This window comes from Haliotis rufescens, unplaced genomic scaffold (genome assembly GCF_023055435.1).
Source record: "Haliotis rufescens isolate VD_foot unplaced genomic scaffold, xgHalRufe1.0.p SCAF_7, whole genome shotgun sequence".
Taxonomy (NCBI): domain Eukaryota; kingdom Metazoa; phylum Mollusca; class Gastropoda; order Lepetellida; family Haliotidae; genus Haliotis; species Haliotis rufescens.
Window position 1 is genome coordinate 13,254,688 of NW_025964361.1, and position 25,164 is coordinate 13,279,851.

General features: G+C 38.8%; 2 long non-coding RNA genes across 2 annotated transcripts; both read right to left on the reverse strand.

Annotated features, from left to right (window-relative positions):
- Positions 1 to 5,896: 5,896 nt before the first annotated feature.
- LOC124141928 lies at positions 5,897 to 7,909 on the reverse strand. The gene is made up of 3 exons (XR_006862097.2): positions 7,804 to 7,909; positions 7,150 to 7,235; positions 5,897 to 6,461 (listed from the first exon to the last, which is right to left on the reverse strand). It is a non-coding gene; the product is annotated as an uncharacterized LOC124141928 (long non-coding RNA).
- Positions 7,910 to 15,983: 8,074 nt separating this feature from the next.
- LOC124141927 lies at positions 15,984 to 18,008 on the reverse strand. The gene is made up of 3 exons (XR_006862096.2): positions 17,880 to 18,008; positions 17,231 to 17,316; positions 15,984 to 16,547 (listed from the first exon to the last, which is right to left on the reverse strand). It is a non-coding gene; the product is annotated as an uncharacterized LOC124141927 (long non-coding RNA).
- Between the last annotated feature and the right edge of the window lie 7,156 nt (positions 18,009 to 25,164).

A 25,164-nucleotide genomic window follows, 5' to 3' on the forward strand; every position in this document is an offset into this window, starting at 1 on the left:
TTTGATATTCTTATATTTATAGATGAACAAATCTTTGAACAAAAATGATTTCTGTTTGGGAATTTATGTAGACATGTGGCAACAATATGGTGACAAAAGTACATTGCAATTGTTTACGTTTGAGTGATCCTGGCAGAGTCAGGCTGGTTAGGCTCATCATCAGCTCAGAGCCCTTGTCCCCTCAACACGCAGCCCAGCAAACCCGGGTTCTCTCTCAATTGCAGTCAACAGATTGGGAGGTACCAAACCTAAGGCACCGAGAACAATTGGGAGTCGAACAACTTGGTACTTTGGATGCAAGCGTGACATTTCGAAAGCGAGGTCCACATATTTGCCATGGTTTTTTTTAATCTTGTCAATCACGTTACTGTCAAAAGGGACAGATAATTCAACGATTTCATTGGATTTTTAAAAAAGGACAAGATAAGGTTTTATTATTATTATTTTTACTATTAGAATTTACAGATTAAAAAATAAAAAAATGCAGCAAAGAGGGTTTGGGTGATCCTGGCACAGTCAGGCTGGTTAGGCTCATCATCAGCTCAGGGCCCTTGCCCCTCTACAGGCAGCCAAGACAGCGAATGGGACCCCTCCCAGAAAGCGCTGCCTAGTCAAAACCACCCAGAAAGTTTCGGAGAATGTGAAGTCTCCCCAACAATGCAGCCTTCTGCATTACCCAGATTGTCAGAAGGGCTGTATTCCTGGAAGCAATCCTGGGTACTCTCCCAATGTCAGTCAACAGATTGGGAGGTACCAAACCTAAGGCACCGAGAACAATGGGGTGTCGGATAACTTGGTACTTGGGATGCAAGCGTGATATTTCAAAAGCGAGGTCCGCATATTTGCCATGTTTTTCCTCAATCTTGTCAATCCCATTATCGCAAAGGGGACAGAAAATCCAATGATATAAATGATTTCATTGGATTTATCAAAAAGGACAAGATCAGGTTTGTTGGCCTGGATACGTCTGAGGCTGTAAATGGGCTTATTCCAAAGAATTTTGTATTTATCATTTTCCATCACGCCCCCTACATATTCTGGGTCGTACCATGGGTGAACCTCTGTGTCAAAACCACAAGCATGGCGAAGACGGTACTAAAATGATCGAGCTATGCCATCATGTTGTTTAAGAGACTGTGTTTGGGCCAAAGCTGGGCATCCACCTCACAATGTGTTGGACAGTCTCATTAAATTCATTACATAATCTACATTTCATATTTACATTTTGATGCAAAATCACACATTGACGGTTTCGATTATTATTATTAATATTATTATTATTATTATTATTATTATTATTATTATTAATACACACGTATCCAGGTACTAGTATCTGCTCAAATGCGGTTTTATTTGTTCCCCGTCCAGTTGGTCTTTTTGCATTCCATTCTCAACTCAAGTATACAACTAAAGCTGCCTACGGGCGCTGGAGAGTGTTTACATCCACCTCACATATCGGGTACCCATTTCCTGCTGGGTGAACAGGGGCACATTTGAACTAAGTCACTTGCCAAGGATGTCAACACATGTTTTGACACGTGTGTTTTGAGGAAATGTACGTACATATATTTGTTTTTTTCCACCCTCTGGTCATCTACCATCGGACGAGTGGATTCTTTTGAGTGCACATGGTGAATGTGCTATACACAAGAAATATCTATACACATGGTAGGATCTCACATTTCATTCAATTGTATGTATTTGAAACAGGAAATATTCCAAATTGCAAAATGTGGGCAATGTGAAATTACCAGCTGGGCTAAACACGACGCGTAGATTTGTTGTTGGCTGAGGCACGATGTGTTGGTGTTGTTTCCCTGTACCATCGATTTGGTTGCATCAGCTTATGGATGTGGGCGGTCTGGGTTGACATTATCTTCATCCTGTCTACAATATTTGTACGTGTATGCTACGTGTAGGTTAGTTCACGAGGACCTGGCCTCTAATCGTTGAAATGGCCAGTTGAAATCTAAAGGATGTTGTTTTGTCTCTACATCCTCATTTGAAGGTTTTGCTTGTGGAGTGGAAAATCAGAATCTCACTTTATAATATTGGTGAGGTCGATTTGGTCAATTAATTAGCGTTTAATATTTTCCCTAATCTTCTGTGAAGTTAGATTTTCATACATTTTCATACAGTTACTTTCTTCCTGAAGTAAGTTTGTGCCGATGTTGACCTTGGTAGATATGGGGGGTTATCGCTTCTAAAGGGATCATCAAATACTTCCCAAATTGATTTACTGAGAGTGGTATGGTCATGCAACCCAAAAATTATCAAAATGACGAACCCCCCATCATACGTTGAAAGGCCTGAAAGGCCCTGCACAGTAGGAGCTGTGCTCTTGGCATAGGTCACATTTGAGGCTGGGTGAGAGTAGACTGGGTGGGCAGTTGATTTTGTAGTGGAGGGTGCTCGGTGTGTGTGTGTGTGTGTGTGGGGGGGGGGGGGGGGGGTTGGTGGGTTGGTGGTTTGTGGGAGGTGGGTAGCTCTTAGCGTATGTTTGGGTTGATTTGGCGTGAGTGACTGTGGTTGTTTTATTTGTGCGCTATGTGATTGGTGGTGTCGTAGGTTTGGGTGTGAATGTTGTAAGTAACTTGTGTTTAGCAGGCTAAGGGGGTTTGGGGTACGTTCGGTTCGAAATTCAATTTAGCGTGGTTCCATCTGCAGGCAACGTAGCTCTACACTAAAAACGGTATGTTTATCGCCTTATGGAACTGACCAAACTACTTGCAGGAATCATTGTAATCACGTTTACCTGTGACGCTGAGATGTCCTGAGATGTTGATTCCTCCCCACGAGTGACCATTTCGGAATGTGTCTATCATAGTTTTAGACACATGATAGTTTTTTGTTTAATCTTTCTTCAATTTTTTCCACGTTTTCTTATTTGCTGGAAGGTTTTAGGTGTATATATGATGAACAATTACGCTGTACGGAACACATATTGAAAAGAAGTAACATTTTTCTGAAAATTTCACTCTTTTAAAAAAACTGACGTCCAAAATAAACTTTACCAACTGAAAATATAAATTTTCCGACAAAGTATCATTTTGTTTCGATGAAGTCTATCTAAAACACATAACCTAAATACAATAATAATGTATGCAGAAAATGTTAATCATCTGTTACATGTTTGCGAGATTACACGTGAAATAGTGAAAAACACGTGCACCACGGACAACTGCAAATGCATGTGCGGGTATGGGTATAAAACGATAGCAACGGCAAGTCAGACATCCACAGTGATAAAAAAAACACAAAAGAAATGCCACGACTCACAGTCGAACAACGTGAATGAGCCTTGGGTATGGTACAGATGGAGCCACCCACGCCAATATTGCACGAACCTTCGGTTGCTCCCGTGTTGCCGTTACCAACTTGATGCAACGTTACAGACAGACAGGGCGGACCGCTGACAGGCCAAGAACAGGCAGACCCAGGGTGACCACGCCCCATGATGACCGGTACTTGCGTACCTTGCACCTCCGAAATCGCTTCCTGACAGTGACGTCATCGGCGACAAATGCCTCAGGTCACAGGGTTAGTCGACAGACAGTGGCCAGGAGACTCAGGGCTCATGGAATCAGGGCTTTAAGACTATACAGAGGGCAGCTATTGACAGCCAAACATCGTCGTCTGCGATTGAGATGGGCCCGGACTGTACGACGTTGGTAACGACGTGACTGGCAGAGGGTTGTCTTCACTGACGAAAGTCGATTCTGTATGTTTAGGGCTGATGGAAGACAACGTGTTTACCGCCGAAGGGGTGAACGAACGGCGGCGTGTTGCGTGCAGGAGGTCGTATCATATGGTGGAGGGAGTGTCATTGTGTGGGGAGGGATCTGTGGGCAGGAGAGGACACCGCTGGTAATCGTTGACGGAAATTTGACAGCTCAGCGTTACATGGATAACATTCTTCGTCAATCGTTTCTCCAACAGCAGCCACGTGGTGTCATTTATCAGCATGAAAACGCTAGAGCCCATACAGCCATAATTGTCACTAACTTCCTCTCACCCATCAACGTCAACGCCCTGCCGTGGCCTGCACGCTCACCCGACATGTCCCCCATAGAACACCTCTGGGACTTGATGGATCGTCGTGTTCGACAACGACCACACTTTCCAGCCAACCGGCAAGAACTGATCTTGGCCCTCCAAGAAGAATGGCGTCAAATCCCAAGTGACCTCAACAGACGACTGACTTTTTCTGTGCGTCGAAGAGTTTTTGCGTGTATTTAGGCATTTGGTGGTCACACACGCTACTTATGACTAGTTACTGAACTTGAGCGATTATTTATTTACTCTGCCTATTGTCCATGATTCTGAAAGCTCGAGTTTTGTACCACACCAAACTGCTCTGACGTCATTCTCGGTCGCGGTATTATTGTCATTTTCAGTGTTGATTATGTTAATATATTGATCTTCTCAATACACTTTACTTCATGCATGTATGTTTTGTTGTTTTTGAGCAAGAGTGATTTCAAACTCTGGTAAAGTTTCTTTTGGACCTCAGTTTATTAATGTGTTTGTAGGAACGTCCTAAAAATACGATTTATTATACTCATTCAATATATGCCCCACAATTGTGTTGTGTGCGCAGAGAGAGGGCCACTACTTTACATATCTACCACACTCACCTGACACTGCGCTGTTCGAGGCAGACAGGTTTAGATTAAAAAACCGTTAACATGCCTACCTTATCCAACTTATCTACCTTTTCGAATCCCCAAACTTCCGCACCATACAAGAGTACTGGCATTTTCTTTGCCTCTAAGATTTTGAAGAAGAAATATGATGTTTGTTTGTTTGTTGTTTGTTGTTTAACGCCGCACTATTCCAGCTATGTGACGGTGGTCTGTAAGTAATCGAATCAAGATCAGACAATCCAGTGATCGACATGATGAGCATCAATCTACGCAGTTGGGATACGATGAAATACATCAACCAAGTCAGCGAGCTTGACCACCCGATCCCGTTAGTCGCCTCTTACGACAAGCAACGATTGCTGAAGATTCTAACACGGAATCTTCACAGGACAGAAATCTGTTGAAAACGGTTGCAACGAATGTAAACTTCTCAAAATATGTATCCATACCTTCTTGGCAACTACTTCAACTACATTGCCTTTATTGAACCATTTCACAAAACTACAATTTTAGTCTTAGACATATTGACCGACAATTTATAGGTTTCACAGAAATTTTGAAGAATATTTAACAATTTTAGGAGATTGAAAACAGTATCACAAAAGAGAGTGTTAAGTTATTGAAAAGACGAATGTACCCCATTGGATAATTGTTTGGTTGTTATGGTAGAATCATCTGCAAAGATGTGTGTATTATGAAGCTCATTCGCATGTATATTACCACGGTCTTTTTAGAAGACACTACCGTCTATGGTATCAGGAGTGAACGAGTCATATATCCCCGTATCACCATCATGAGGGAAACCAACGAAGACAATGTGGTGCTGAAACATCAAGGTTCTCAATCAGGTCTATTTTGGGATTCGTTTCCTGGAACATAGCATCCTGGTGCGCCTTAAAGGACGCAACTCTACAAAGCGAATTTGCAAATTTGTATAATACTTTTTAGAAAGAAAACACCAGGAAGGAGGGTTGCTATACTTACATTCTGGTCAAAAGCATCGCGTTGTATTTAAGAAACAATTAATCAGTCCCTAATTATAGGTAAAAGAACATTTTGATTCCAAGTGTCTAAAACATTTGAACGAAATCTTGACCTGACTCAAGCAAACATGACATGTAACGGATAGATATCCACCTTAAGATTAGCTTGCAAAAATTCATTGTAAACATTATGCCAAATGTGAGGACATATCTGATTCTCGTTATCTTGAAGAACCAGAAAGGACAAGGGACACCAGGCTAGAATAACTGAAGCTATATATTTATTTTGCATCATATTCATAATATTGATCTTTGGTAGTACACAACTTTATTACACAAATGTAAACATATAAGTCATCTCTTTATTTACTTTTTAATGTGTTCTAGAATACACATTTTGTTTCAAGAGAGATATGTAAGCGATGAGTTGACAACATTCGTAAATGGTTGCCCTACAACCGTTCATTTATTGTAAATGTAGTGCTTCAACGTGATTCTGTGACGCAGTTGTCCCTGATAAAAGTTTCTTGTCTTCGTGTTCTTCCCACTTCTAAGTGCGTTTCCTGCACTGATGTATTGATCAGGTCATTGTTAATGTGAACATATTTCTATTAAAATTAAAAATGTCCTTTAAAAGGGATGTTAAAATGTCAATGTGTTCCATCACTGGGATGTATGGTAATGAGATCAATGTCTTTCAGAAGAATGTATACAGCTTGTCATTGATCATTATCATAAGGTTCATGTTCCGTAGTGGTGGTGACGGGGTCAGTAACAGCCTCTGTAGTGGTAGTCTCAGGTTCTACCATGTGGTCGTGGATCGGTAGAGTGCCTGCAACGTTAACATTCAACATATATTAGATTTCAGGTTTCCTCATCTATGTGCATCCCAGACATTCACTGAAGCTTCTAGCGCTTTCCAAACTTAAAACAATGTCAAACTTTAAAAAAACCGTAGGTTAAAGAAGAGGGAATCAGCACATCATTAATGAGAGAAGACTAATTGGATCAGGAGGTCAGGGTCGTTAATCTTTATTTACACGCTCAATAGACAATACTAGACTATTCCTGACTTCACCGTAAAATGTGCACCTCACTCACTCCATAAAGTATGTTCATTCTCTAAACACCATGTACAGTAAACTACGTTAATAACGAACACCCTTATAACGAAGTGACGGATGTAACGAACTGTGTTTGGGTCCCCTCCATTTGCTGCATATATGTTGTGTACATGCTTATAACGAACTACGCTGAAAATGAATTAAAATTAGTGGTCTCTTTGAGTTGGTTATAATCGTAGTTTACTGTACGCATGAGTCACATTTCTTGCTCGAACTGTTACACACAATCCAACAGGTTACATATAGTAACCAAGAAATGATGCTGGCATGCGTATTATCAGGTACCGGAGTTTCAACTCAAAAGACGACTTAAGCCTGCACATGTTATGTCTTTACATTAAGTTTGATTGATCATCTTATGAATTGTATTATTTGAATTCAAAAACATATACCAACCTGCCCCCAACTTGTAATAGCATGCTGACTGTACGAGAAGCACCATGAGTAAAAGACAACGGCCGTTCATTGTTAGTCCGTTATTTCTGAAATTGGTAAAATGTTTTTCATTATTACATGCATTCTGCATTGTACATTCAAAACACAATCGGTCTCAGCAAATAACTACATGATTATATATAGTGAACCGAAGTACATGTAGATCCTTCCAACAACAGTTAAAACTTCAATACGTGACTGTATTATTCTCTAGGGTAGTATGGATGTTGTTAATCTTTCGTTGGGAACATACATGTACATGTAACCTACGGATTAAGATGAAATACTGATACTCTGTCTCAGGTGAATTAATCTTCCAGGTATTTGGACGTATCATAATTCACAGAAAATTACGTGAAATTTGTAACGCATTTAACGTGGATATGATAATATTAAAATAGTCACAAAGCAAAATGAGATATATTTTGTAGAGATGAAATGAAATTATGATCAATATACAGTGAAACAAGAACAACAGAACCATCGAACAAAATGTAGATATATGTAGTTCAAATCGAATATCGATCAAGTGTTGATACACATTCTGCCTGGAGATTTATGAGTCTTTATAGTTCGAGTTAATGAGATATCTTTGCTATATTTATGTTTACTTACAGATATAACGAGTTGGATGATACCTCACCTCTGGCACTACCAGTCAGGTTAGTGAAATCCGAATGTATACCTATATATTCCCTTAATGACAATTGATTAAAAAGAAGGCCATGCAATGTTTACCAACTGACGTCTGAGTTATTCTTTCCTTTGTGTATGTCAGTAGGAGGTTATGGCCCAAATAGCTGTTATGCACACCACAATTAATATTGTTATTGGAAGACATAATTTATTGTTATTTATATTTATTCCGCAGCAACTGTGCATTCAACTTTATTGATAGCAAGGCAGCGAGCTGTCGTTAAAACATTTTTTGTATGTGATATAGGTACCGAAGTATCGCAATTGAAAAGACAAGCTTTAAACTTACATACGAGAGGAGGAGATATATGGATTAGTCTTGTGGGCTGAGACATAAGCTAATGCGATTAAAACTGAATATATCGTCTTATGTCCACCCTTGAGTACGTATTTCCCTGCGAATGGCAGGGATCGGTGTCTCTCACCGAATGATTACATGTGGGTGTTGTCATTTATCAGATATAATATTATAGAGTGAGGAGGTCGGAGCCAGTGAATAGGTTCGATATATCGGTAAATTCGGCGTTCAAGATAACGAGGTTCGACTTTAATTTATAAGTTTAAAATTAGTTACTTTTTTAATGTGAAGTTTACACGAAATGCCGCTTTTCTATTGGACGAGAGGCCGGTCACATGATCGCGAAACTGACGTATGAACAACACAAGTTGACGTTTGTATGTTTTTGACGAGGGTGTATTCTTGAATTCCCTGGGACGAATACACACAGACTATTACTGATCATTAGACCCTTTAATCTTGGAATAAGTGTTTTAGCATACATTGTGAAAAGTTGGAGAGATTGAATGAGATTGATACGGTTTAGTGTGGTTGCCCCACATATAAAAGATCCACATTCAGAGGAATGTGTTAGTTGAGCCTCGAGGAGCATCATTCAGGGGGAACATCTTGCTGACGTGGAAGCTGGGCAAACATCGGATGACATGTCCTTCATTGAGCAACAGTCTGCGTTGTACTGACCTGCATTGCCATGGTACAGGTCTGCTAATTAGCAGATGGCGAAGTTCGTCATTGTTTGCGGGTAACGTGAAACACTTGGAGGAATGAAGATTATTCGTATTCTATCATGGCACACGTTCTTATAATAAATGAAATGACTCCGGTTGTCCAGCTGTGACAGGTCTGGCAGTTATTGACTCACTGATACACTACGATTGACCTACATAGGACTTTCAAGATGCTGGCGACATTTACACAGTAGATTTGCATGTCCTAAAGTGAGCCACCTATTAATAAATATTTAAGTGTTATGTTTGAATATTGATGGTATTTCGACGGGAAGTATTAACATCTTGTCATGTTAGTGTTTGGAAGAATTTAGGCGTGTGAATATTTGACGTGTGGTCCACGCTTATAGTGATGTGAAAAGAAATGCCAATGCTGATTGTAATTTCAGCACTGTAAACCCTTACACTGGTGTATGCGAAGTTTTGTCATAATTACTCAGTGTGGCAGTTCCCCATGACCAGTACTTTATTCTTATCGCAGTAATCTACAGTACAGTAATGTGTAAGTGGGTTATTTTCTCCCAAGTGCATCAAATGATCAAAGGGAGAGCACTTAGGCTTCTACTGCTGGCTGCAATAAACTTCTTAACCACAAATGCACCAAAGATTAAAATCCTTTCACTGTTTTTTTTTAATTTGCTTGCAAGTGTGGTCTTTTGTGAGCATTTCCCAAGAACACTCGTTACTAATCCATTTGCAAGGGGCTTCCAATCTTTGATTATTCATAGATCGGTATTACAACTATAGAAATTAGAACTAAATATTTATTCTGCAAGATATATTATACTTCTCTGTATGGGGGACATTGTTGTTTGCTTATCAACGTTCCGCAATGGTGATCACTGGAATATCTGCTCCAGATTCCATTATCTAAAGGTCGTGTATCAGGAATATTACAGCATGCGTCGATAAACAACAAACAAGCAAACAAACAATTCTGTCACTGGCAACACTTGCTGGTGCACGTTTGATAACATTAATACCACTGCATGTTGTGAGACCCGTACCCTCACAGACATTACCTCTAGTAATATCCCGCAAAGCAATCATTGTAGTATGTGAGCTTCAGAAAGCGATCACATTGATACGACTGTTGTACGTCTATGTTAATATAAGATATATTCAAAGCAATGCCTGCGCTTAAGTACCATCATACTTGACAGTTGATCGATGATCTTACTACAACCTGTGACTTGTTTCGTCCAGAATCAATTATTGACAGGGTGTTAAATGTACCTGTAATTTTGCTGATGGCGGCATGAAAATCGCATCCACTTATTGAATGTGCTACGGCAACGTTAGATGCCATTCTATGGGATTAATTTATACGATAGAAGGGACGTGAATACGCCTTTCCGTGGGTTTTGACAAACATCTAAAATATAGCAAATGCGTTTAACTTTGTCAGCAGTAGTGTTGCACTCACCTGTTGGTTTGTGTGATTTGTGGACCAGACAGAACAGTACAATGTTGTAATCAGTACACAATCAATCAATTTAGTCGTCTCATTCACTCACTGTAGATTATTGGAGACCTTGCAGGTGTTAAGCTAGGTTATTGCAGTCACACTCTGATGAGTCGCTTAGGCGTGATTTTCTGATTATTGTGAAAGATCCCTTTTGTATTCGTGTCTACGTATGGAAAACGTGGAAATACCAGGCGATATGGAGATCATTTAAAGTTCTAAATTCCTATTTCCAAATTCAAATTACCAATTTATAATCTGACATATCGTTTCACCAAGGCCTAGAATATCAGCACAACACAGCTAGGTCCTCGCCAGGCCATGATTCTTTGGTTTTATGAAAAGTTATGTCTTCATTTTCATGACCCGCCTGACCATAAAAAGGCCCGCCCCTAAATCCTCAGCAATGAAAATCATCGGAATGTTTGAACTCAAATGTGGTGATCTATTAAGTACAAATGTTTTGGGTCTTGACAACTAGTTTGTCAGATTCTCAGGGTACCCTAGACGTTGTCTCATGGCATTAGACCCAACAATTCATGTATACTCCGGTGCCACAAGATATCACACACATGTGGTACTTTCGAGTCAAGGGTTCTTTTATAATTGTTTAACTTTACAAATAGATGAATTAGAACACACTCCCCAGCCATATTTGTATTACTGGTTTTAAAAAGGTGCTTATAATCAGGAAGAATGACGGTCCGGGTGAACACAAATCGAGTCGTTACTTTGTTGTCCCAGATGTGTATGATCTGTACTATTTGTTTGTTTTGTTGGTTTGTTGTTTAACGCCACACTCAGCAATATGCCAGTTATATGGCGGCGGTCTGTAAATAATCGAGTCTGGACAAGGCAATACAGTGATTGACATCATGAGCATCGATCCACTTGATTGGGATAGGATGGCATGAATCAACCAAGTCAGTGAGCCTCACCATCCGATCCCGGTAGTCGCCTCTTCCGACAAGCATAGCCGCTATTTACGGCAAGCATGGATTGCTGAAGACCAATTCTACTCCGAATCTTCCCGGGTGATCTATCCGTTTGTGATAACCCCAACTAAATAGAGATAATGCACTAATTAGACAAATGAGTCTAAATCGAGAGAGGATATGACTTCTCCCTCTACTGATAGTTGGCCTTTAAGTCTTTTTTGGTTAAGTTACGTCTGACAAGTGTGAAGGTCAATCGTCAGAAGAATGCATCCATTAAGATAAGATTCCATTGTTGTGATACCACGACAACAACAGAAAGAATGTAGGTAGCCCCACTGGGGAATACACACTGTAACATCATATTATACGACCGCATATCAGTACCTGGCAGCCGCGTTGAATGACAACGTTGTGTCTGAATATCACACATGATGCTACGATGTGTTTCCTGTGTCAAAACAAATCAATACCAGTACTCCCATGATGAAGTTTTATGCAGTCCGGGCAGTACAGCTAACAGCATTGTGAATCCAGAAATGGACGGTGACTGTTCAATTATCAACTGTTTTCCCATGTCAATACATTATGATGTTCCACAATATGAGCATATACTCATTTAAGCGACGTTTCGGTGTAGATCCTTATACCGTTGTCAAGCAAGACTGAATGAGGGACATAGTACAGAATATATATAATTATTATAGTAGGTGGAGGATTAACAGTAGCGGATAAAAAGTAACAACAAGTATACATGAGTGGGATAACATTGGTAGGTGGTACCTGTACAGGTGTCTATTGTGTTGTTGACTTGCTACTGTGCAAACCATCACACATGTTGGATCGATGCTGCTTTCCCCGACAACACTAACTACTGCTGATGGGAACAAAGATACGTTAACATTACATCGTTCGGTGCATACAAAACCAGCTGTCGGACATTCCCAAATAGCACACCACACCCTAACTGTATAATTTCATTTTGAAAAAAGGGTTATTAGTTCGAAATCATCAAATGGCTAAATTCATGGACTTGGGGACAAGAGTACTCCATGTTGTGAAATGTTTAACAAGAATCATGAATCGTATATAATTTATGACAAGTAACTTTTTTTACAGTGGGGAACCGATTTGAGAAGCTGGATATCTGAAACAATAACTACTGATAACTTAAGAAACATCTCGTGTGGGCATCCCTATGGCAAATGCTACAGTAGTATCCCTTGGGCTATAACATCACCCACCTCCCACCCCCACCCGTCCCAGTTTTCAGATATGCATACCAACCAATAAAGCAAAGATTTTAAAAGACCCGTGTCAGCCGAAGCAACTCCCTTCGCTGGAATTTTGGTTTGAGGCAAAATTGCGTTCTGTGAGCGCTACAAACAATATAGTTTTGTTCTTTGACAAGAGAATCCAAACATTATATTTCAGAACTTCAGAACTTCAGAACTTGTGCGTTTGTAAAATCTCAGGACAAATGACTTTTTCGGAGCATTTACGGTAAGATTAATTATGTTTCGGTTAGTTTCTTAAGCCTGTCATTATCCTCATTGATCCATTGGTTCGAATCCCAATCTCGCCCTGATTATTGTCATTCGTTTTCATCGTTTTAGAGTTTCCTTCACACATGAAGATGACATTATATACAATCAGTCAACCACCGTTGTGTCGAACTTTGATGCTTCTCACTTACGGTTGTCTCGAAGTAAAAGCTTGGACCCTGCATATGCCTTCTTAATTCATCACTTTCGGTTGTGTCGAAGCTCGGATACCCGACCCTTGAACTTCGACACAACTGTGTTTGACTGTACTGTTCAACACGGCATGAAACCCAACCTGACGTCCATAAAATCCTATTCTGTGCTCCTGATGTCACAAATACGTTTGATGTATGCTATTCTATCATCAAAGTAGGTGCAACTAGTGCATTTGTAGACTAAGTGACGTGTATACATGTGCATAAAGTCGTGACTGATACAGTATTGGACACATTTGTCATTGTACGACCGTATTATATAGTCGTTCTAGGGGCTCCTTAACGTGTGTGAGCATATAAAAGAATCGATTACATGGCAAAGACATTTGTAAGGTACATAAATTAAATACATGAAGTGAAGCCGTTCGAGCTTATGAACCTACAAGAGCATACTACCAACGTATAGTCGTCAATAAAGATGTTGACCCGCCTACTCAAGTAATCGTCTTCGTCATACACAACTTCGGTGACGTGTAGCTTTGTCTGTGTACTATTGGTGTTCTAAAAGTTGTCAGTCAATATATTTCGGTACTTTAAGGTCTAAGCATTTATGTACAAACGTTATGGTACAGAAATTACAGTTAACTTTATATTATATTTCTTTACATATAAGCGTAGTACAAATATTTCCTAGGTTTTTAATGATGTTAGAGTGTGGCGATGATATCAAAATGTTAAATGTGTGGATGTTAGGATGAAGATAAAACTTCAGTTAAAGAGAATGGAATTTAAGTTACAAAGTTTACATTTTCTTAAATTTCTAGGTACAGTAAACAACGTTTATAACGAACACGCATATAACAAACTGACCGATATAACGAACCTATATTTAAATCCCATCCATTTGTTGCATATATGCTTATAACGAACTGCGGTTATTACGAACTAAAATGTGTGGTCCTTTTGAGTTCGATATAACCGTAGTTTACTGTATAATGAAGTGACTCCCACGCTCAATTTCCAGGTAGTGACAACTTAAACGAAAAGCAATTTTGAATTGGCTTTATGTTATGAGTTCTTTGAAAGGCATTTAGAAGTTTGAGTACTAAGTAAGGCTAAGAATTTATGGATGAACAACGTCTTTATTACAGTTAAGAGCGACGTTTTGGTGTAGTTTCTACCACCGTTATCAAGCAAGTCATCACTTGCTTGATAACTGTGTTAGAACCTACACCGAAACGGCGCTCTTAACTGTAATAGAAAAGTTGTTCATCCATAAATTCTTAGCCTTACTTTATGTTATGAGGTTCAAATAGTTTTCACAATTTATAGAAACATTACATATTGCATAATTAAACATTTTTGACATTTAAATCACTGTGCCATATATGTTGGAAATTGTCCTTTAAACGTTGCTGAAATATATAATTTAGAAATACATTTTCTACCATACATTTGACATAACCATAATTATACAAATCCTTACCTACACAGACAATTTCTTACCTTTGTAACCCAAATTACCCGGCCTTGCTCATCATACAAGCACATCATATCATACGATTATTTTGTAAACGACACTAGGGCATTGTCAAAATATTTAACCACTACTTTACATATCTTGTCACAGCATATACATGATTGGGTATCTACCACACTCACCTGACACTGCGCTGTTCGAGGCAGACAGGTTTAGATTAAAAAACCGTTAACATGCCTACCTTATCCAACTTGTCTACATTTTCGAACCCCCAAACTTCCGCACCATACAAGAGTACTGGCATTTTCTTTGCCTCTAAGATTTTGAAGAAGAATTATGATGTTTGTTTGTTTTTTGTTTGTTGTTTAACGCCGCACTATTCCAGCTATGTGACGGTGGTCTGTAAGTAATTGAATCTGGACCAGACAATCCAGTGATCGACATGATGAGCATCAATCTACGCAGTTGGGATACGATGAAATGCATCAACCAAGTCAGCGAGCTTGACCACCCGATCCCGTTAGTCGCCTCTTACGACAAGCAACGATTGCTGAAGGTTCTAACCCGGAATCTGAAACAGAAATCTGGTGAAAACGGTTGCAACGAATGTAAACTTCTCAAAATATGTATCCATACCTTCTTGGCAACTACTTCAACTACATTGCCTTTATTGAACCATTTCACAAAACTACAATTTTAGTCTTAGACATATTGACCGACAATTTATAGGTTTCACAGAAATGTTGAAGAATATTTAACAATTTTAGGAGATTGAAAACAGTATCACAAAAGAGAGTGTAAAGTTATTGAAAAGACGAATGTGCCCCATTGGATAATTGTTTAGTCGCTATGGTAGAATTATCTGCAAAGATGTGTGTATTTTGAAGCTCATTTGCATGTATATTACATCGGTCTTTTTGGCAGACACTACCGTCTATGGTATCAGGAGTGAACGAGTCATATAGCCCCGTATCACCATCATGAGGGAACAAGCCCAAAGAGGTGGTAGTCGAGGACGTTTATCTATTTGGTGAAACCAACGAAGACAATGTGGTGCTGAAACATCAAGGTTCTCAATCAGGGCTATTTTGGGTTTCGTTTCCTGGAACATAGCATCCTGGCGCGCCCAAAGGACCCAACTCTACAAAGCGAATTTGCAAATTTGTATAATACTTTTTAGAAAGAAAACACCAGGAAGGAGGGTTACTATACTTACATTCTGGTCAAAAGAATCGCGTTGTATTTAAGAAACAATTAATCAGTCCCTAATTATAGGTAAAAGAACATTTTGATTCCAAGTGTCTAAAACATTTGAACGAAATCTTGACCTCACTCAAACAAACATCACATGTAACGGATAGATAGACTATTAGTTATCCACCTTAAGATTAGCTTGCAAAAATCCATTGAAAACATTATGCCAAATGTGAAGACATATCTGATTCTCGTTATCTTGAAGAACCAGAAAGGACAAGGGACACCAGGCTAGAATAACTGAAGCTTTATTTATTTTGCATCATATTCATAATATTGATCTTTGGTAGTACACAACTTTATTACACAAATGTAAACATATAAGTCATCTCTTTATTTACTTTTTAATGTGTTCTAGAATACACATTTTGTTTCAAGATAGATATGTAAGCGATGAGTTGACAACATTCGTCAATGGTTGCCCTATAACCGTTTATTTATTGTAAATGTAGGGCTTCAAAGTGATTCTGTGACGCAGTTGTCCCTGATAAAAGTTTCTTGTCTTCGTGTTCTTCCCACTTCTAAGTGCGTTTCCTGCACTGATGTATTGATCATGTCATTGTTAATGTGAACATATTTCTTATTAAAACTGAAAATGTCCTTTGAAAGGGGTGGTAAAATGTCAATGTGTTCCATCACTGGGGTGTATGGTAATGAGATCAGTGTCTTTCAGAAGAATGTATACAGCTGGTCATTGATCATTATCATAAGGTTCATGTTCCGTAGTGGTGGTGACGGGATCAGTAACAGCCTCTGTTGTTGTAGTCTCAGGTTCTACCATGTGGTCGTGGCTCGGTAGAGTGCCTACAACATACAACATATATTAGATTTCAGGTTTCCTCATCTATGTGCATCCCAGACATTCACTGAAGCTTCAAGCGCTTTCCAAACTTAAAACAATGTCAAACTTAACAAAAAAACCGTAGGTTAAAGAAGAGGGACTCAGCACATCATTAATGAGAGAAGACTAATTGGATCAGGAGGTCAAGCTTGTTAATCTTTATTTACACGCTCAATAGACAATACTAGACTATTCCTGACTTCACCGTAAAATGTGCACCTCACTCACCCCATAAAGTATGTTCATTCTCTCAACACCGTGTACAGTAAACTACGTTAATAACGAACACCCTTATAACGAAGTGATGGATGTAACGAACTGTGTTTGGGTCCCCTCCTTTTGCTGCATATATGTTGTGCACATGCTTATAACGAACTACGCCGAAAATGAATTAAAATTAGTGGTCTCTTTGAGTTGGTTATAATCGTAGTTTACTGTACGCATGAGTCACATTCCTTGCTCGAACTGTTACACACAATCCAACATGTTACATATAGTAACCAAGAAATGATGCGGGCATGCGTATTATCAGGTACCGGAGTTGCAACTCACAAGACGACTTAAGGCTGCACATGTTATGTCTTTACATGAAGTTGATTGATCATCTAATCAATTGTATTATATGAATTCAACGACATATACCAACCTGCCCCCAACTGGTAATAGCATGCTGACTGTACGAGAAGTACTATGAGTAAAAGACAACGGCCGTTCATTGTTAGTCCGTTATTTCTGAAATTGGTAAAATGTTTTTTATTATTACATGCATTCTGCATTGTACATTCAAAACACAATCGGTCTCAGCAAGTAACTAAATGATTATATATAGTGAACCGAAGTAGATCCTTCCAACAACAGTTAAAACTACAATACGTTTATTATTCTGTAGGGTAGTATGGATGTTGTTCATCTTTCGGAGGGAACATACATGTAACCTACGAGCTAAGATGAAACATGGGTAATCTGTCTTAGGTTAATTAATCTTCCAGATGTTTGGACGTATCATAATTCACAGAAAATTACATGAAATTTGTAACGCATTTAACGTTGATATGATAATATTAAAATAGTCAAAAAGCAAAATGAGATATATTTTGTAGAGATGAAATGAAATTATGATACATATACAGTGAAACTTTGTTTATTCGAAGTCAACAGAACCATCGAACAAAATGTAGATGTACGTAGTTCAAATCGAATATCAATCAAGTGTTGATACACATTCTGCCTGGAGATTTATGAGTCTTTATAGTTCGAGTTAATGAAATATCTTTGCTCTATTTATGTTTACTTACAGATATAGCGAGTTGGATGATACCCCACCTTGTGGCACTACCAGTCAGGTTAGTGAAATCCGAATATATAGTTACCTATATATTCCCTTAATGACAATTGATTAAAACGAAGGCCATGTAATGTTTACCAACTGACGTCTGAGTTATTCTTTCCTTTGTGCATGTCAGTGGGAGGTTATGGCCCAAATAGCTGTAATGCACACCACAATTGTTATTGGAAGACATAATTTATTGTCGTTTATATTTATTCCGCAGCAACTGTGCATTCAACTTATTGACAGCAAGGCAGCGAGCTGTCGTTAATTTTTGTATGTGATATAGGTACCGAAGTATCGCAATTGAAAAGACAAGCTTTAAACTTACATACGAGAGGAGTTATATGGATTAGTCATGTGGGCTGAGACATAAGCTAATGCGATTAAAACTGAATAGATCGTCTTCTGTCCACCCTTGAGTACGTATTTCCCTTCGATTTGCAGGGATCGGTGTCTCGCACCGAATGATTACATGTGGCTGTTGTCATTTATCATATATAATATTATAGAGTGTGAGGCGGTCGGAGCCAGTGGATAGGTTCGAGATATCGGTACATTCGGCGTTTAAGATAACGAGGTTCGACTTTAATTTTTAAAGTTTATTATTAGTTACTTTTTTAATGTGAAGTTCACACGAAATACCGCTTTTCTATTGGACGAGAGGTCGGTCACATGATCGCGAAACTGACGTATGAACAACACAATTTGACGTTTGTATGTTTTTGACGAGGGTATATTCTTGAAAAGACGAAAACACTGACGGCTTATTTCCATATTCCTGGGAAAACCAATGGGAATTCCCTGGGGCGAATACACACAGACTATTACTGATCATGACCCTTGAATCTTGGACCGGACTCAGTGTTTTAGCATACATTGAGAAAAGTCAGAGAGATTGAATGCATGAATGCGCGATCGTTCACAAATAATATCGCTACAACCCATCCTAGTGAAGGAAACGAAGAAATGCACATCCAAAATATTTTGGTATCGCCTCGATCCGTGTCCAGGCAGACATTTACAGTCTACACCAATCAATGAATTTATCTTAGTATTTAGGTAACACGTCTTTACAACCAGCTTTTAATGATCGGCCAAATGATCAATGATGACTAACACTTGTAATCGCAAAAACGCGGGAAATCGTTCCCGTCACGTTTATAGTGTCGGCCATTTTGACGTCTTGATGTAAATGACTTCAAGTTGTATTAAAACGCGCTGTAGCCGCAAGCTCCGACGTTCATACACTTTGATCCTCACTCAATGAAGGTTCATACTCACATTTAATAATGCATACAAATGATACCGTTTAGTGTGGTTGCACCACATGTAAAACATCCACATTCAGATGAATGTGTTAGTTTAGACTCGAGGAGCATCATTCAGGGGGAACATCTTGCTGACGTGGAAGCTGGGCAAACATCGGATGACATGTCCTTCACTGAATAACAGTCTGCGCTGTACTGACCTGCATTGCCATGGTACAGGTCTGCTAATTAGCAGATGGCGAAGCTCTTCATTGTTTGCGGGTAACGTGAAACACTTGGAGGAATGAAGATTATTCGTATTCTATCATGGCACACGTTCTTATAATAAATGAAATTACTCCGGTTGTGCAGCTGTGACAGGTCTGGCAGTTATTGACTCACTGATACACTACGATTGACCTACATAGGACTTTCAAGATCTGGCTATGCTGGCGATATTTACACAGTAGATTTGCATGTCCTAAAAAGAGCCACCTATCAATATATACTTAACTGTTATGTTTGAATATTGATGGTGTGATGTTGTCATGTTACTGTTTGGAAGAATTTAGGCGTGTGAATATTTGACGTGTGTTCAACGCATATAGTGATGTGAAAAGAAATGCCAATACTGATTGTAATGTCAGCACTGTAAACCCTTACACTGGTGTATGCGAAGTTTTGTTATAATTACTCAGTGTGACAGTTCTCCATGACCAGTACTTTATTCTTATCGCAGTAATCTACAGTACAGTAACGTGTAAGTGGGTTATTTTCTCCCAAGTGCATCAAATGATCAAAGGGAGAGCACTTAGGCTTCCACTGCTGTCTGCAATAAACTTCTTAACCACAAATGCACCAAAGATTAAAGTCCTTTCACTGTTTTTTTTGGAATTTGCTTGCAAGTTTTTTTGTTTTTTTTAGCATTTCCTAAGAACACTCGTTACTTATCCAAGGGTCTTCCAATCTTTGATTATTTATAGATCGGTATTACAACTATAGAAATTAGAACTAAGTATTTATTCTGCAAGATATATTATCATTTATCTTCTCTGTATGGGGGACATTGTTGTTTGCTTATCAACGTTCCGCAATGGCGATCACTGGAATATCTGCTCCAGACTCCATTATCTAAAGGTCGTGTATCAGGAAAATTACAGCGTGCGTCCATAAACAACAAACAAGCAAACAAACAATTCTGTCATTGGCAACACTTGCTGGTGCAGGTTTGATAACATAACACCACTGCATGTTTTGAGACCCGTACCCTCACAGAGATTACCTCTAGTAATATCCCGCAAAACAATTATTGTAGTATGTGAGCTTCAGAAAGCGATCACATTGATACGACTGTTGTACGTCTATGTTAATATAAGATATATTCAAAGCAATGGCGGCGCTTAAGTACCATCATACTTGACAGTTGATCGATGATCTTACTTCAACCTGTGACTTGTTTCGTCCAGACTCTATTATTGACAGGGTGTTAAATGTACCTGTAATTTTGCTGACGGCGGCATGAAAATCGCATCCACTTATTGAATGTGCTACGGCAAAGTTAGATGCCATTCTATGGGATTATTTTATACGATAGAAGAGACGTGAATACGCCTTTCCGTGTGTTTTGACAAACATCTAAAATACAGTAAATGCGTTTAACTGTGTCAGCAGTAGTGTTGCACTCACCTGTTGGTTTGTGTGGTTATTGTTTTACGTCGCACTCGGCAATATTCCAGCAATACCTCGGCGGCCTGTAATAATCCATTCTGGACCAGACAGAACAGTACAATGTTGTAATCAGTACACAATCAATCAATTTAGTCGTCTCATTCACCCACTGTAGATTATTGGAGACCTTGCAGGTGTTAAGCTAGGTTATTGCAGTCACACTCTGATGAGTCGCTTAGGCGTGATTTTCTGATTATTGTGAAAGATCCCTTTTGTATCCGTGTCTACGTATGGAAAACGTGAAAATACCAGGCGATATGGAGATCATTTAAAGTTCTAAATTCCTATTTCCAAATGCAAATTACCAGTTGTTAAATTTATAATCTGACATATCGTTTCACCAAGGCCTAGAATATCAGCACAACACAGCTAGGTCCTCGCCAGGCCATGATTCTTTGGTTTTATGAAAAGTTATGTCTTCATTTTCATGACCCGTCTGACCATAAAAAGGCCCGCCCCTAAATCCTCAGCAATGAAAATCATCGGAATGTTAGAACTCAAATGTGGTGATCTATTAAGTACAAATGTTTTGGGTCTTGACAATAAGTTTGTCAGATTCTCAGGGTACCCTAGACGTTGTCTCATGGCATTAGACCCAACAATTCATGTATACTCCGGTGCCACAAGATATCACACACATGTGGTACTTTCGAGTCAAGTGTTCTTTTATAATTGTTTAACTTTACAAAAAGATGAATTAGAACACACTCCCCAGCCATATTTGTATTACTGGTTTTAAAAAGGGGCTTATAACAGTAAGAATGACGGTCCGGGTCAACACAAATCGAGTCGTTACTTTGTTGTCCCAGATATGTATGATCTGTACTATTTGTTTTTTTTTGTTGCTTTGTTGATTAACGTCACACTCAGCAATATCCCAGGTATATGGCGGCGGTCTGTAAATAATCGGTAGTCGCCTCTTCCGACAAGCATAGCCGCTATTTACGGCAAGCATGGATTGCTGAAGACAAATTCTACTCCGAATCTTCCCGGGTGATCTATCCGTTTGTGATAACCCTAACTAAATAGAGACAATGCACTAATTAGACAAATGAGTCTAAATCGAGACAGGATATGACTTCTCCCTCTACTGATAGTAAGCCTTTAAGTCTTTTTAGTTAAGTTACGTCTGACAAGTGTGAAGGTCAATCGTCACAAGAATGCATCCATTGAGATAAGATTCCATTGTTGTGATACCACGACAACAACAGAAAGAATGTAGGTAGCCCCACTGGGGAATACACACTGTAACATATTATACGACCGCATCAGTACCTGGCAGCCGCGTTGAATGACAACGTTGTATCTGAATATCACACATGTTGCTACGATGTGTTACCTGTGTCAAAACAAATCAATACCAGTACGTCTTATGATGAAGTTTTATGCAGAAGTCCGTGCAGTACAGCTAACAACATTGTGAATCCAGAAATGGACCGTGACTGTTCAATTATCAACTGTTTTCCCATGTCAATACATTATGATGTTCTACAATATGAGCATATACTCATTTAGTGTGAATGTATTTACAAGATAGACACAATTGTTATGGATAACAACTTCTTTAATACTGTGAAAAGCGACGTTTCGGTATAGATCCTTATACCGTTGTCAAGCAAGACAGAATGAGGGACATAGTACAGAATATATATAGTAGGTGGAGGATTAACAGTAGCGGATTAACAGTAACAACAAGTATACATGAGTGGGATAACATTGGTAGGTGGTACCTGTACAGGTGTCTATTGTGTTGTTGACTTGCTACTGTGCAAACCATCACACATGACCATCACCCGACCCTTGAACTTCGACACAACTGTGTTTGACTGTACTGTTCAACACGGCATAAAACCCAACCTGACGTCCATAAAATCCTATTCTGTGTTCCTGATGTCACAAATACGTTTGATGTATGCTATTCTATCATCAAAGTAGGTGCAACTAGTACATTTGTAGACTAAGTGACGTGTATACATGTGCATAAAGTCGTGACTGATACAGTATTGGACACATTTGTCATTGTAAGACCGTATTATATAGTCGTTCTAGGGGCTCCTTAACGTGTGTGAGCATATAAAAGAATCGATTACATGGCAAAGACATTTGTAAGGTACATAAATTAAATACATGAAGTGAAGCCGTTCGAGCTTATGAACCTACAAGAGCATACTACCAACGTATAGTCGTCAATAAAGATGTTGACCCGCCTACTCAAGTAATCGTCTTCGTCATACACAACTTCGGTGACGTGTAGCTTTGTCTGTGTACTATTGGTGTTCTAAAAGTTGTCAGTCAATATATTTCGGTACTTTAAGGTCTTAGGCCTTTATGTACAAACGTTATGGTACAGAAATAACAGTTAACTTTATATTATATTTCTTTACATATAAGCGTAGTACAAATATTTCCTAGGTTTTTAATGATGTTAGAGTTTGGCGATGATATCAAAATGTTAAATGTGTGGATGTTAGGATTAAGATAAAACTTCAGTTAAAGAGAATGGAATTTAAGTTACAAAGTTTACATTTTCTTAAATTTCTAGGTACAGTAAACAACGTTTATAACGAACACGCATATAACAAACTGACCGATATAACGAACCTATATTTAAATCCCATCCATTTGTTGCATATATGCTTATAACGAACTGCGGTTATTACGAACTAAAATGTGTGGTCCTTTTGAGTTCGATATAACCGTAGTTTACTGTATAATGAAGTGACTCCCACGCTCAATTTCCAGGTAGTGACAACTTAAACGAAAAGTAATTTTGAATTGGCTTTATGTTATGAGTTCTTTGAAAGGCATTTAGAAGTTTGAGTACTACGTAAGGATAAGAATTTATGGATGAACAACGTCTTTATTACAGTTAAGAGCGACGTTTTAGTGTAGGTTCTACCACCGTTATCAAGCAAGTCATCACTTGCTTGATAACTGTGTTAGAACCTACACCGAAACGGCGCTCTTGACTGTAATAAAAAAGTTGTTCATCCATAGATTCTTAGCCTTACTTTATGTTATGAGGTTCAAATAGTTTTCACAATTTATAGAAACATTACATATTGCATAATTAAACATTTTTGACATTTAAATCACTGTGCCATATATGTTGGAAATTGTCCTTTAAACGTTGCTGAAATATATAATTTAGAAATACATTTTCTACCATACATTTGACATAAACATAATTATACAAATCCTAACCTACACAGACAATTTCTTACCTTTGTAACCCAAATTACCCGGCCTTGCTCATCATGCAAGCACATCATATCATACGATTATTTTGTAAACGACACTAGGGCATTGTCAAAATATTTAACCACTACTTTACATATCTTGTCACAGCATATACATGAATGGGGTATCTACCACACTCACCTGACACTGCGCTGTTCGAGGCAGACAGGTTTAGATTAAAAAACCGTTAACATGCCTACCTTATCCAACTTGTCTACCTTTTCGAACCCCCAAACTTCCGCACCATACAAGAGTACTGGCATTTTCTTTGCCTCTAAGATTTTGAAGAAGAATTATGATGTTTGTTTGTTTTTTGTTTGTTGTTTAACGCCGCACTATTCCAGCTATGTGACGGTGGTCTGTAAGTAATTGAATCTGGACCAGACAATCCAGTGATCGACATGATGAGCATCAATCTACGCAGTTGGGATACGATGAAATGCATCAACCAAGTCAGCGAGCTTGACCACCCGATCCCGTTAGTCGCCTCTTACGACAAGCAACGATTGCTGAAGGTTCTAACCCGGAATCTGAAACAGAAATCTGGTGAAAACGGTTGCAACGAATGTAAACTTCTCAAAATATGTATCCATACCTTCTTGGCAACTACTTCAACTACATTGCCTTTATTGAACCATTTCACAAAACTACAATTTTAGTCTTAGACATATTGACCGACAATTTATAGGTTTCACAGAAATGTTGAAGAATATTTAACAATTTTAGGAGATTGAAAACAGTATCACAAAAGAGAGTGTAAAGTTATTGAAAAGACGAATGTGCCCCATTGGATAATTGTTTAGTCGCTATGGTAGAATTATCTGCAAAGATGTGTGTATTTTGAAGCTCATTTGCATGTATATTACATCGGTCTTTTTGGCAGACACTACCGTCTATGGTATCAGGAGTGAACGAGTCATATAGCCCCGTATCACCATCATGAGGGAACAAGCCCAAAGAGGTGGTAGTCGAGGACGTTTATCTATTTGGTGAAACCAACGAAGACAATGTGGTGCTGAAACATCAAGGTTCTCA